This window comes from Elaeis guineensis, chromosome 9, assembly GCF_000442705.2.
Source record: "Elaeis guineensis isolate ETL-2024a chromosome 9, EG11, whole genome shotgun sequence".
In the NCBI taxonomy this organism is placed as follows: domain Eukaryota; kingdom Viridiplantae; phylum Streptophyta; class Magnoliopsida; order Arecales; family Arecaceae; genus Elaeis; species Elaeis guineensis.
In genome coordinates this window covers 14552564-14564116 of record NC_026001.2, presented here as the reverse complement: position 1 = coordinate 14564116, position 11553 = coordinate 14552564, and the positions used below count along the sequence as shown (strand labels likewise).

Below are 11553 nucleotides of genomic sequence, written 5' to 3'. Positions count from 1 at the left end.
CTCCATGTCAAATTGCACGAAGGTTTGGATATCAGTCCTCAACTTGGCAGTCTTAGCAGGAGGAAAAAATTTTGCTAAAAATTTTTGTGCTAAGTCATTCCAAGTGGTGATCGAGCCAGCAGGAAGAGACTGTAACCATGCTTTAGCCTTGTCTCTAAGTGAAAACGGAAACAATCTTAACCGAATTGCATCATCTGACACTCCATTATGCTTAAGGGTATCACATATCTCCAAAAAGTTTGCAATGTGCGCATTAGGGTCATCATTGGGCAATCCTCCAAACTGAACTGCTGTCTGGATCATTTGGATCAAAGCAGGCTTGATCTCAAAGTTGTTTGCTTGCACAGGTGGTCTTGTGATGCTAGATGAAGCTCCATTCACGGTAGGCATGGCATAATCCCGCAGTGCCCTGGGGTTTGCCTCTCTAGCAACCTCATTATTTCCTACTAGGATTACTTCTCTCCTTGGATCTTCAGCCATTTCTGGATCTACTTTTGCCTCAGATTTCTTCCTTTCTCTGACTGCTTTAATGTTTTGTTTACAAGTGCGTTCAATTTCTTGACTTGAAATGGGATTTGATTCAATTCTTACCAGTCGACCCGATTCTCTTTTTCAAGTTGTAATTTTGAAAGATTATTATCTTTTTTTTTTTTTTTTAAAGAGAAGAGAGAAGAGGAAAGAGAGAGAAAAGAGTTCTAGAGATGAGTCCTAAGGAGTCCTAAATCTAGAGATGAAAGAGAAGAGTGTTTTAATTAGGTTTAAATTTTAATGGCAAACAAGTTAGCACAAAATGGACTTTCTATCCTAGGGTTAACCTAGATCTAGATAGCTCCTAACTATTCCAAGATCGCCTTCAAGCACTCCAAGCCCAAAACTGACTAACTGTCTCGGCCAGGTAAGTGTAAGATGTGGGAGGTCCCCTGCTTGTTGCTTTCCTTAGACACCAACTGAGTTGGCCAGGTCAGACAACGGAACCAATTGAAAACCACCTTCTTAAACCACTTGCCTTAGACACCGAGCAATTAATCAATTCGAACCCGGTCTAACTTTAGGGCTTTCTTGTCCTATTGAGCTCGAATATCCTAGGGCCAACGTTTAATTGATTTTAGATTAAAGTCTAGGTTATGCAGAATGAAGGATGTGGTTTTTGGGCTAAGGAAGGGTGATCAAATCCCCACCTTATCTGATTAATGGGTTAAGTGCCCTTAAAGTTAATTATGGAGATACAATGCAAAGAAACAAGATGTCCAATCAAGTTTGATTTTTTTTTTTTTATATTTTTGGTTATACTATATTAGTTAAGCATTATGAAATGTCAGTGATTTTTTTTTTTTTAAATATCTAAGAAATAAAATATATAGATTACTAGTAAAATCAACTATTCTTGATATTAAAGCACCAGTCCCCGGCAACGGCGCCAAAAACTTGATAGCCTATTTCGCAAGTGCACGAAATCGCTCAAGTAATATAATGATAAATAAGAGATCGTTCCCACGAGGACTGAGTTTAATTACAAAAAATGAACGCTAATTTTACTAATATCTAAACGATCGAAACTGAATGATAATGAAAAATAAAATTAACTCTAAAGAACTCAATGAAAGCTGAATCAAAATTTGATTGATAAAGCACTAAGGTATATCTGATTTCACTTGGATCAATTATCAATTCCAGCTATTCCGATTAATAATCTAAATTTAATTATTAATGCAAGGATAAATAATCCTAAATTATTTAATAATCTCTCCCGAGTCTTATTAAATATACTAATTAAAATCTATAATCTATCTTCCAATAGTAAAATAGATTTCAATTAGTTCAACAAGCACAGTGATTATTTTCAAGATCCCACAGGTCAAATCTTCTGCTCCCGCTCCAATTATTATTCCTATGATGTTTGTTATTAACTCCAATTTATAATCTTCCTTCCCAGTACCAATTATAAATCGAAATCAATCAAGTACCAAAGATAATAATACTTAAAAGCATTAAGCGCAAATAACAAACAATTGCATTAACAAAGAAAATTAATACAAGATTCTGGAATTGAAATTTAATTCAAGCTACATCAGGTACCCTAGCTAGAAATTTAGCTTTTCATCATAACAAAATCAAACTCAAGTTTACTTGAATAAAACTCCAAAATCATCCTAACAATGAGTTCTAGAAAATAAATTCAAAGTAAACAAGAGAAAGAAAAAACTCTGAAGGAATTGCAGAGCCGAATGAATCTTCTCTTCAAATCTTCCAGATACTCCAAACTCTCCTTGCTTGATTTCTAGCTTTCAAAGATGATTCTCCTCCTTCCTGCTGGTGTTTTAGGATCCTTAAATAGGGCTAGGGCTAGGGTTAAGGTGATATTTTTCTCATGATTTTATTCTATATATCATTCTTTTTATTTAGTATAAAATCTCTCCTCCTTTGGATAGGCTTTAAGCAACCACCAGCCATCTACTCCTTATGCTGCCCAAATTTTCTGATTTTATTATGATTTCCATAGTAAAAGAAGGAAAGGAGGCATGGTTAATTAGAGGAGAAAAATTTCTTCCTTTCTGGGTCCACAAAATCTGCAAAATAAAGTAAGGTTTCGGCTGCCCAAATCAAGTTTTTCAAGAATTGGTTCCAATTCTTTCTCAGTTTGCTCCTCATGCAGAATTAGTTTGGACTCTAATTTTCTTCTATTTAATTATTTCCAAGATAGCTCTTTGTCACCCAAAATTGGTTGCCATATCAGATCTTTGTGCCAAGAAACACTAAGAAGAATCTGGGTATATCGGGTATTTCTTGTTGTGTCCAACATTGTTACCAACTTCAACCTATTGTAGCCACCTCATTTAGAATCCAAATTCAATTCTGTAAATTATGTTCCTTTCTTGCTTCTCTCAAAATTCTGTAGGATCTAATCTTGCTCAATTTGGAGTCCTGTAGCTTACCTTTTAGGGATCCTCACACCAAAATATCTAGAATTTAGATTGGTTGACTAGATGGGAGAGATTAACTGCTTGATTTATTTCCTGCACCTCTAGTTTCTTTTCTGGATGATGATGCCAAAAAGGATAAGGTGTGGGGTCCATTGATATCTTGATTTGGTTATTCTGCTTTGAGATGGACTCTGATTTTGATGCAAGACCTGATGACTCCGGATGACAAACCCTGCTGAATCGGACTCAACCAATTTCACTTAATTTGACCTTTAAAACATGGTTAAGCCCAATTAGGTGTGACCTGGCTCAATTACCTGCAATTGACATAAAACATATCAGGTTCTTATATTTATTTAGTTAATTATTATACCAAATTTATCAAAATCATTAAAAACTAATAATAATAATTACTATAAAAATGCAATACATCAGTAGTCCTAATAAATCCATACTTCAGTATCCCCTAATCCATATAAACTATAGGCTGGATTGATTTTGATGCCATTTGTAACAATTTAAGATCTTACCCAAAAAGATCCGTTAGAAGATGTTATTTGAGTTTCTTAATTTTATATAAATATCCAAAATCTTTTCAATGACTAATCAATGTAGAATTAAATATACATCTGTTGTGGATGAAATCCATCCCTCGCTGGAGGTGCTGGAGCATGACGAAGTCCGATGGGTTGATAGTGGTTGGATCTGCAAAAAAAATCTTCGACGGAGATGACTTCGACGGAGACTCTCCGACACTCAAGTCAGATTTCTTGCAACAGGACCTTCAACGGGATCCTCCAACGCTCAAATCAGATTTTTTGAAATAGAAGAGGAAGAGCGAGTATTTTTTGTGAAGAGAAGGCATATCTTTGGGCCCTCTCTTTATTTTGTTTTTATAAGAGAAGTTGGAGACATGGAGAGCAAGAGGATGCTAGAGATATTTTGTCTCCCATTAAATATCTTTGAGAGTAGTGTCGAACAATATCACCTCATAGCATGTTGGGGTTACCTCTATTAATGGTATAGGTTGACAAGCAATGGCAAGAGAGCATGAGGGACTTGCTTCACTAATGACTTGTCATTAGCCTCCCGAGGCCTTTTTGTGATCTGTCACATTACCCCAATTAATAGATGGGGTAGTCGTTCGGTCTTTTCCTACCTTTCTTCTCCCATCTTTTCTCACTCCGTCTCTTCTTTTTTATCTTATGTGGCTTATGGGAGAATGGGATAAGAGGGGGAGGCATCGAAGGCTCAAAATGATCAAGGGCAATCCCTAAGCATGTGGGGGCCGTCCGCATGAGTTGACATTGAGGAGGTTGAGGCTAGCGCAGCCTTACTTTTTCCTTGGCCATCCACTGTCTTTATTAATAATATGGATAGGCAATCATAAAAACGGCGTAGAGTGACATAACCACATAAGCCATCCTTCTTAATGATCTGACGTAACAATCGTTTGGAGATTTTGGATTAAGGTCGTCGGATACTTCGACGGAATCAGAGATTGAAGAGAGCAGACCTCGGAGGCCGATCACGTATCACTAGATAGCATGATCCGACCAACCGTTCGGAAGAACATAGTTTATTATAAAGTGCTATCGTCTGATAGAATCATGAGAGGATTAATTTTTTTTGAAATATTTTATCACAGCCACTAGAATGACATATGCTTAAGAATAAGGATCGGCTAAAGTTCTTTGAAGAAAAAAATTTAAGCCACAATATCTTTTAAATCAGCATCTAAAATTTGACAATCCGACTTCGGTCCTGCCATGCTCATCTTCAGGGCAGCTGAGGCATTATTATCAATAATTTTAGTATTATTTCAATCTCAAAAGGGCATCGATCCCTCTTATGCCGAGGTATTACCCCCCACCCCACCTTGGTTTCTTGTAGTTGTAGTCCCCTGCCATCGCGGGGCCTCATCCATAATAGCCATGCTTGCTATTTTATTTACCCATCACATAGAGCCTAAGCCCAGAGCAATTGCCTATGGATAAAAGCTCCATGTAAGTCTTTCCTTGCTGTTTACTCCACTTCGCTCTGATGGGTTCTCTCCATCTCCGCTTCCCCTCTCCAGCTCTCCGAATTCTTTCTCCTAAAATGCCGAAGGCGCCGCTTTGTGGGATAATCCGATGCGGGCTGAGAGGTGGGTCGAGGAAGCCGCTGTGGCGGGGGCGGGTGCTGTCCACGGAGGCCATCCACGCCGTCCATGCCCTCAAGCTCGCCAAATCCTTGCCAAAACCTAGGCGCTCCTCCTCGCCTAATACCAAATTTAATAATAGAATGGAGGAGGTCTTCCGCGATAAGCTCGGCCGGCTCCTGAAGGCGGACCAGATCGCCGTGCTCACCGAGCTCCGCCGCCAGAACGAATGGGAGATGGCCCTCCAGGTTTGCCTCCTCTTCTTCTTCTACTTCTTTCTGAGCTTTAAATCGATGCGTCTCTCTTTACGCAGAATTCTATGGTTACTAATTTGGCTGGAGGAGAAAAGAATGGATATTAGCAGTTCAATCATACGTGTTAGAAGCTACCTGCTACAATTGATGATTAATTTGAGTCGATCAGTCAAATATAAATATGACCGAGTACACCATTTTTTTTTTAAAAAAAAAGAAACGTAATGCCTCAATAAAAAGTTCGATTGGTGAAGGTCTTGGTGAGTTGGTGTTGATTTTGAAGGTGGATCCATTGTCCTCTTCTGGCTTGCTGGCCATGTCGTGTAGTTCATCATTTGTTTCTCCCTAGATTGGTAATGCCATAATTTTTGATATCCAGTTACTGCTTTTTCGTGCCCTGTACATGAAGTTATCATGTTTGATTAAATGTTTGTGACAAATTGGTCATTCGCACTGATTGTTTGTCTTGATATGAAATATGCAATTCTTCTAGTTTTCTAATAGGATTTGGGTCAAATAAAAAGTGGAAGTTTGATTTCTTAAGTTGATTCCGTAATCCCTGTCAAACTTGAGGATCCAAGTCCTGCGAGACTAAGCTCTTTGTGCGTGCACATGTGGCTTGTACGCACACATGTATGCTTGTAAATGTTTTATGCTGCCATTGGAAGATGAGCTCAAGCTCGTGGCCCACATGTGGAACCAAGTTTGTATTTGGTACTCCCACTTCCATCCCCCAAACCTTGCTTCGTTCGGCATGGAAGTAATGGTATCACTTAATAACTTAACACCTTTATGAGGGTTCTAGCCTCTAGCTTCTTGATATAAAGACTTGGCTACATGTGGATGTATGCACATAGTGTTGTCCTCTGAATGGATGTCCATGTCCTATCGTAATTGCACATGTCAACACCACCACTGTTTAACAAATATAAATAAGTTTCCCAACTTTTCACTAAAAATAGAAGTTTATAAAACTTTCAGAAACAATGTTTCAAACTGCGATGAGATGCAACATTCAATTTTTTATGGTAGGAACTAGGAACTATTGGGAAAGAAAGGACATCTAAAATTGCAGACAAACAGATAGATTGTTGCAGAGGATGTTAAATTGCTTATGAACTTGCCTTTTTCTCATGAAGAGAATCCAGAGTATCACTGTCTATCTTCAACCGTAGAAGGGAAAAATTTTGTAGAATAAAGAAGTACTAAGGATGATTTCATGAATTAGGAATTAATTCCATGTCCTCAAATGCTATGTGAGAATGTTTAAGTGTGCTGTCCTTTTGATAGATTTAAATCCATCTTTAATTGCCTGATTTTTCGATGTTATTATTTGTCCTATTCACTTTCTTTTTTCCATCTATCTGATAAAGAATCAGGGTTTTAGGTTTTTGCATTTATCCAAAGGGAGGAGTGGTATAAACCAGATCTATCTCTCTACACTGATATGATTTTCATGGGGGCAAAGAACAAGCTCATTGAAATTGCTTAACAGCTTTTTTCTGAATTAAAGAAAGAGGGCTTGCAACCTGATACCAGGGCCTATACTGAAATGATAGGAGCCTTTCTGCAAGTTGGTATGGTGGAGAAGGCAATGGATATGTACAAGTTGATGAAGGAGTCAGGCTGCAATCCAGATAAGTTGACCTTAACCATTTTAATCAGGAATCTTGAAAAAGCCAGAGAGAAAGATCTTGCCTCTGCTGTAAGGAAGGAATGTGCAGAGTATGTGGACTTTCCAGAGAAATTTCTTGCAGAAGTAGGCAAGAAATTTGTGAGTATCCTGCTTGGTGAATTGCAAATCTTGTTATTGTGCATCTTTTGCTTTTTTTTTTTTTTTGTTGTTGTTGTTGTTGTTTTAGCTCTATGTTGTTGTTGTTGATTTCACAACAATATGGTTGCCAAAGGACAGTAAAAGGAAGAAGAGATTTTACACATAAAAACATACCAACACATAATTGCATGGGAATATCCTGCATTTTTAACATGTAAAATTGGAAAACAGAAATCTTTAAGACCATCAGTAAGGAAAAGCTTATTAGATATGGGAGAAAACTCTATGTGGAAGTATGTGAGTATTGTTCTACATTCTGAAAATGAAAATGAGCATTTATATCTATTGGAAAAACATTTTGAGTAGAGGTAACTATGACAGACAAGTTATTGAAGATATCTCTTAAAAATAAAGCAAAAAAAAAAAGGAAAAAAAAATTCTCAACCTGAAAACCAAATCTCTCCTTTGGAATTTTCTTTTAGTCCTTAAAACTGCAGAACATATTTCATCTCATCTCCAAAAACAGAAAAATCTTTTCATCTCTATACATTGCCGGTCCGTGATAAGTTCTTTATTAACAGCTTAAGTACAGATATGTTTCTTTTGCAAATGAAAAAAGAATGATGTTTTTGACTCAAATTGCAATGATTTTATTATTTGTCATTTTTAGTAGCTTTTAACTTAGCATATTTATTGCCCAATTATTTAGATATATTCATCAAATTTGGGCAGCATGGCTGTTGATCTTAACTTCAAACGGTAAACCTTGTTTTGCTAATTTTAGCATGAACAAGTTTGGTAAGTGAATTTGAGAGTAGAGGATGTTGCACAGGTAAGATTCCAAGTTACTAGTAGGACATTTTGAATTTGAAATTTCCTAGGTTTTTTCTCAAAATTGAGATTGTTAATACAATTTTTTTTTAATAATCAATTGAACAAAATTCAGCTCATTACTGCTTCAGCTAAGGAGTTAATAGCAGCGGCAAATGATTGTTGGCATCTCACCTCTTTGTTAGGGAGATAGTAGACAAGCAATATTGAAAGTACTCACCTCAAGATCTTTTTATATAAAGTATTACTAATATTTCATTTTTGGAAAAATATTTATGATCCATTACAAGTCAAAACCATTCAAAATTTACGACCTCCTCCCCTCAAAAAGAAAACACAGAAAGAAAGACAAAAAAAAAAAAATCTATGACAGAATATGATAAAAGTTAGCCTAAAATTTCAAAATTCAAGTTCCCATGTAACTGAAGAGAAACCGCTATAATAAGACATTTATAATGACTAGTTACAATGCGTGTGCTTGATGTGTATGCTGAAAAATTTAGTTATATGATATATTTAAAAAATAAAAAAGATTACCTCTGATCATTCCTTATAAATTTTTTAAAATTTTGCTATTAGTCTAGGTTAGTTTAAGTTATACTATGCCTAACATCACTAATAATTTGAAGTTGGAGGATGTGAGACTCTTATGAAACCCACAATCATGGACTAATATACCTGCAAGATTTTCTCCCTTAGCTTCTTTCTGATATTTTAGTAATCTTAGAATCCCTTTTTTATATAATACTTTAGTTGCAGTTTTTACAAAAACTTAAGGTTATAATGGAAACTGAAAAGTCGGGAAATATGGTCGCTTTTATATAGGGTTGAGATTTCAACTTTTTCTTAGCCCAACGTATGCCAATAAACTCTTGGACACTATTCTTGTGCAGAAAATAAATGCCTAAACAACGGGGATGCCAATGACACTTGAACTCATGCTAAAAGTGGAAAACAAAGGGGTGACTAAGTTCATATATTGGGAGAAAATTTCTATGCAAAAGGATTTCTATGTGATGCGGTCTCTATATTCTTCTGAGGCATTCTAACATTACAGCAATTTTTATTGCAACAGAATGTCCAGTACAGCATCTAAATAAAGTGGTTGGATGCCAGCAAGCAATTTATAATATGTATGCTATAGAATTACACAGCAGTGCACCATGCTACCATGCTTGACGCTGAATGAAACAATTCAACTATAATACTAAGATGCTATCTCAGATGAAATATTTGGAGGATAGAACTAGATTGATAGCCAGTCACATAAATGTTGATGTTATGGTAATTCAGATTCGCAAGACAATCGCTTGTCATGCCACGCAGAAAGGCAAATTGATTTCTCTTTCCTTTGCCTAGTCCATTAAGATCCCATCATAAAATAACTTTTTCTTGATCCATATCCATGAACTAAGATGGCATCTAGAATTTTGAGTTAGATGCTTTTGATATCAAATTGTCAGCTTCAATGTTGTAAAATAAAATTAAAAAAACAAAGAGAGATACCTATAATTTCCCTTGAATGAAGCCCATCAGAAACAGATAGCTGACATATGAGTGTATTATACTATTATGTAATTTCCTAATCAATATTGCGATTGTTTGGTGTTTAGTGTTACACTGCAATCTGGCACTATATATGTGAATATGTGACAAGATTTGCTTATAATTATGTTACTTATAGATGAAAGTCACAGACTAGAACTGCTAAACAGTCAAATAAACCCACTGTGAAGCTAAAGGATTTGAAAATTTCTTCTTGCTGATAACATGTGATGCTGCGATTATAGTGGTTGCTCTGAGCCATCATAATGGCTTATAATAGAGATATGGCCCTCTTATTATTAACTTATTTCAAGAATATTTAGCATAAGATAAGGAGCTAGGACTCAAGAAGGTACTGTTGAACATAGGTGAAGTGCTTGAATTAATTTTAGTTTGTTAAGCAAAAATGGATTGAAGATTATATTGTTAACAGTATGCCTCTATAGTTGGATTTTTCATTTTTGTAGTGCATTAGCATTTTTTTATTTTCCCTTTTGCAGCCAAAAAGGAGGTCACTCGAACTTGTTTGAATCGCATGAGATCATTGCCCAAGAAAGCTGATATTGAATCGCATGAGATCATTGCCCAAGAAAGATGAAATAGTCCTCTTGCAAGGACATAAACCTGCTTCACCTTTTGAAGGGCACATCAGAAGTTATGTCAATGGTATGGGTATGGCTATCTTGAGGTGCCTACTAAGCTCAAAGCATGAGATAGATAAATCTGGAGCTTGGGCCACATCTGCAAGTTCTTTGAGTTTCTCAATTCCATAAAAGGAGTATAACTCTGCAATCATCCGGCAACAAATATGTTTGTCTTTGTAGCAGGGAGTTAAAAACAATAGCATGCACATTTCTTGTTCAAAAATCCATGACTTTATTCCAGACAATTGCTTGACTGATTCACTTAGAACTTTCTTCTTAAATAACCAAGTCTATTTCAGATGCTTGTTGCTTATGTGATGAGTAAATTAAGTCCAGTCCTTTCTTAGGGAATAGATAATATTTCTGTAGTCATGTTAATACAAGTTCCAGATCATACTGGTTGTTCTTATCCTTGGTTTGCAAACTCAAGGAAGTGCCATATAGAGAACCACTGCCCATGGACGGGGAAGTTGATCCCTAGAAAACTTCGAGACAGGAATTGACATTTCGTTTGAGAATTTTGTTGTTTCTTGTTTACATAATCCTATCATATTGGAAGTAATCATACGTTTACCCATGTCTCTTGTTTACTTTGATGCAGATGTTTGAAGTCCAATCACAATGATAGCACCAAACAACGTATAAACAGGATGATTACTAATAAATAGTAGGTGCCTTAGAGTTCTATTATGCATTTCAGATCTTTGGGTTAGCAAATCAGCTCCTGAGAGTAAAATTTCTCAAGTTGTTATTTAGTGCACAAATAAATTATTTCATTATGTCCGCTCAAAAAATGAAATTGTTTTATTTTCACACTTATCGATGGCTTCTGATGGACTAAAATTTTCACCATTGATCATCCTTGATAATGGTATTATGTTGGTTTGTTATGGAATGGGGAGGGGTTTGGTTTGTAAACGACAACCTTCAAAACAGGGATAAACAGGAATATACGGCCCTCTAGGGTCCCCAAATTCGACTATTCCCACATCTTATTCCCACTTGATTATTAAAAATACCAAAAAAAAAAAAGAATCCTTTCATTAGCCAAGGAGAAAAGGAAAAGTAGTGATGAATAATAACCAGCATAAGCATGCCAAACTGGGTAATGATATTATGGGGACAAACACAGTTGTTGCCACTTCATTTTTGAATTATCCTTGTTGTTGAACTTTATTTGGTAACTGGTTATACCCATGGAAGATACCAAGAAGTTATCCCCAATTGCTTATCCCTACTTCCGAAAGCTAGGCCTTATGTTTTAGCATTTGGAGGTTGATAGCGTTGGGATCGTTGGGCTGATCCATATCGAGATTTGACCTGAATTAAACATTAAATCTCAACTACGTTGTCTCTGGTTTCAAGTCAAAACTACATGCCTTTTACCGGCAAATCGGCATTGAACCTACTCCCAGTCCCAGTCCCAGGTGACAATGAGCCATGC

The 11553-nt window shown here is 36.3% G+C and overlaps 1 pseudogene; it reads left to right on the top strand.

Moving 5' to 3' along the window:
- The first annotated feature begins 4310 nt into the window (after nt 1–4310).
- On the top strand, nt 4311–10409 carry LOC105051471 (protein THYLAKOID ASSEMBLY 8-like, chloroplastic; annotated as a pseudogene).
- The last annotated feature ends 1144 nt before the right edge of the window (nt 10410–11553 follow it).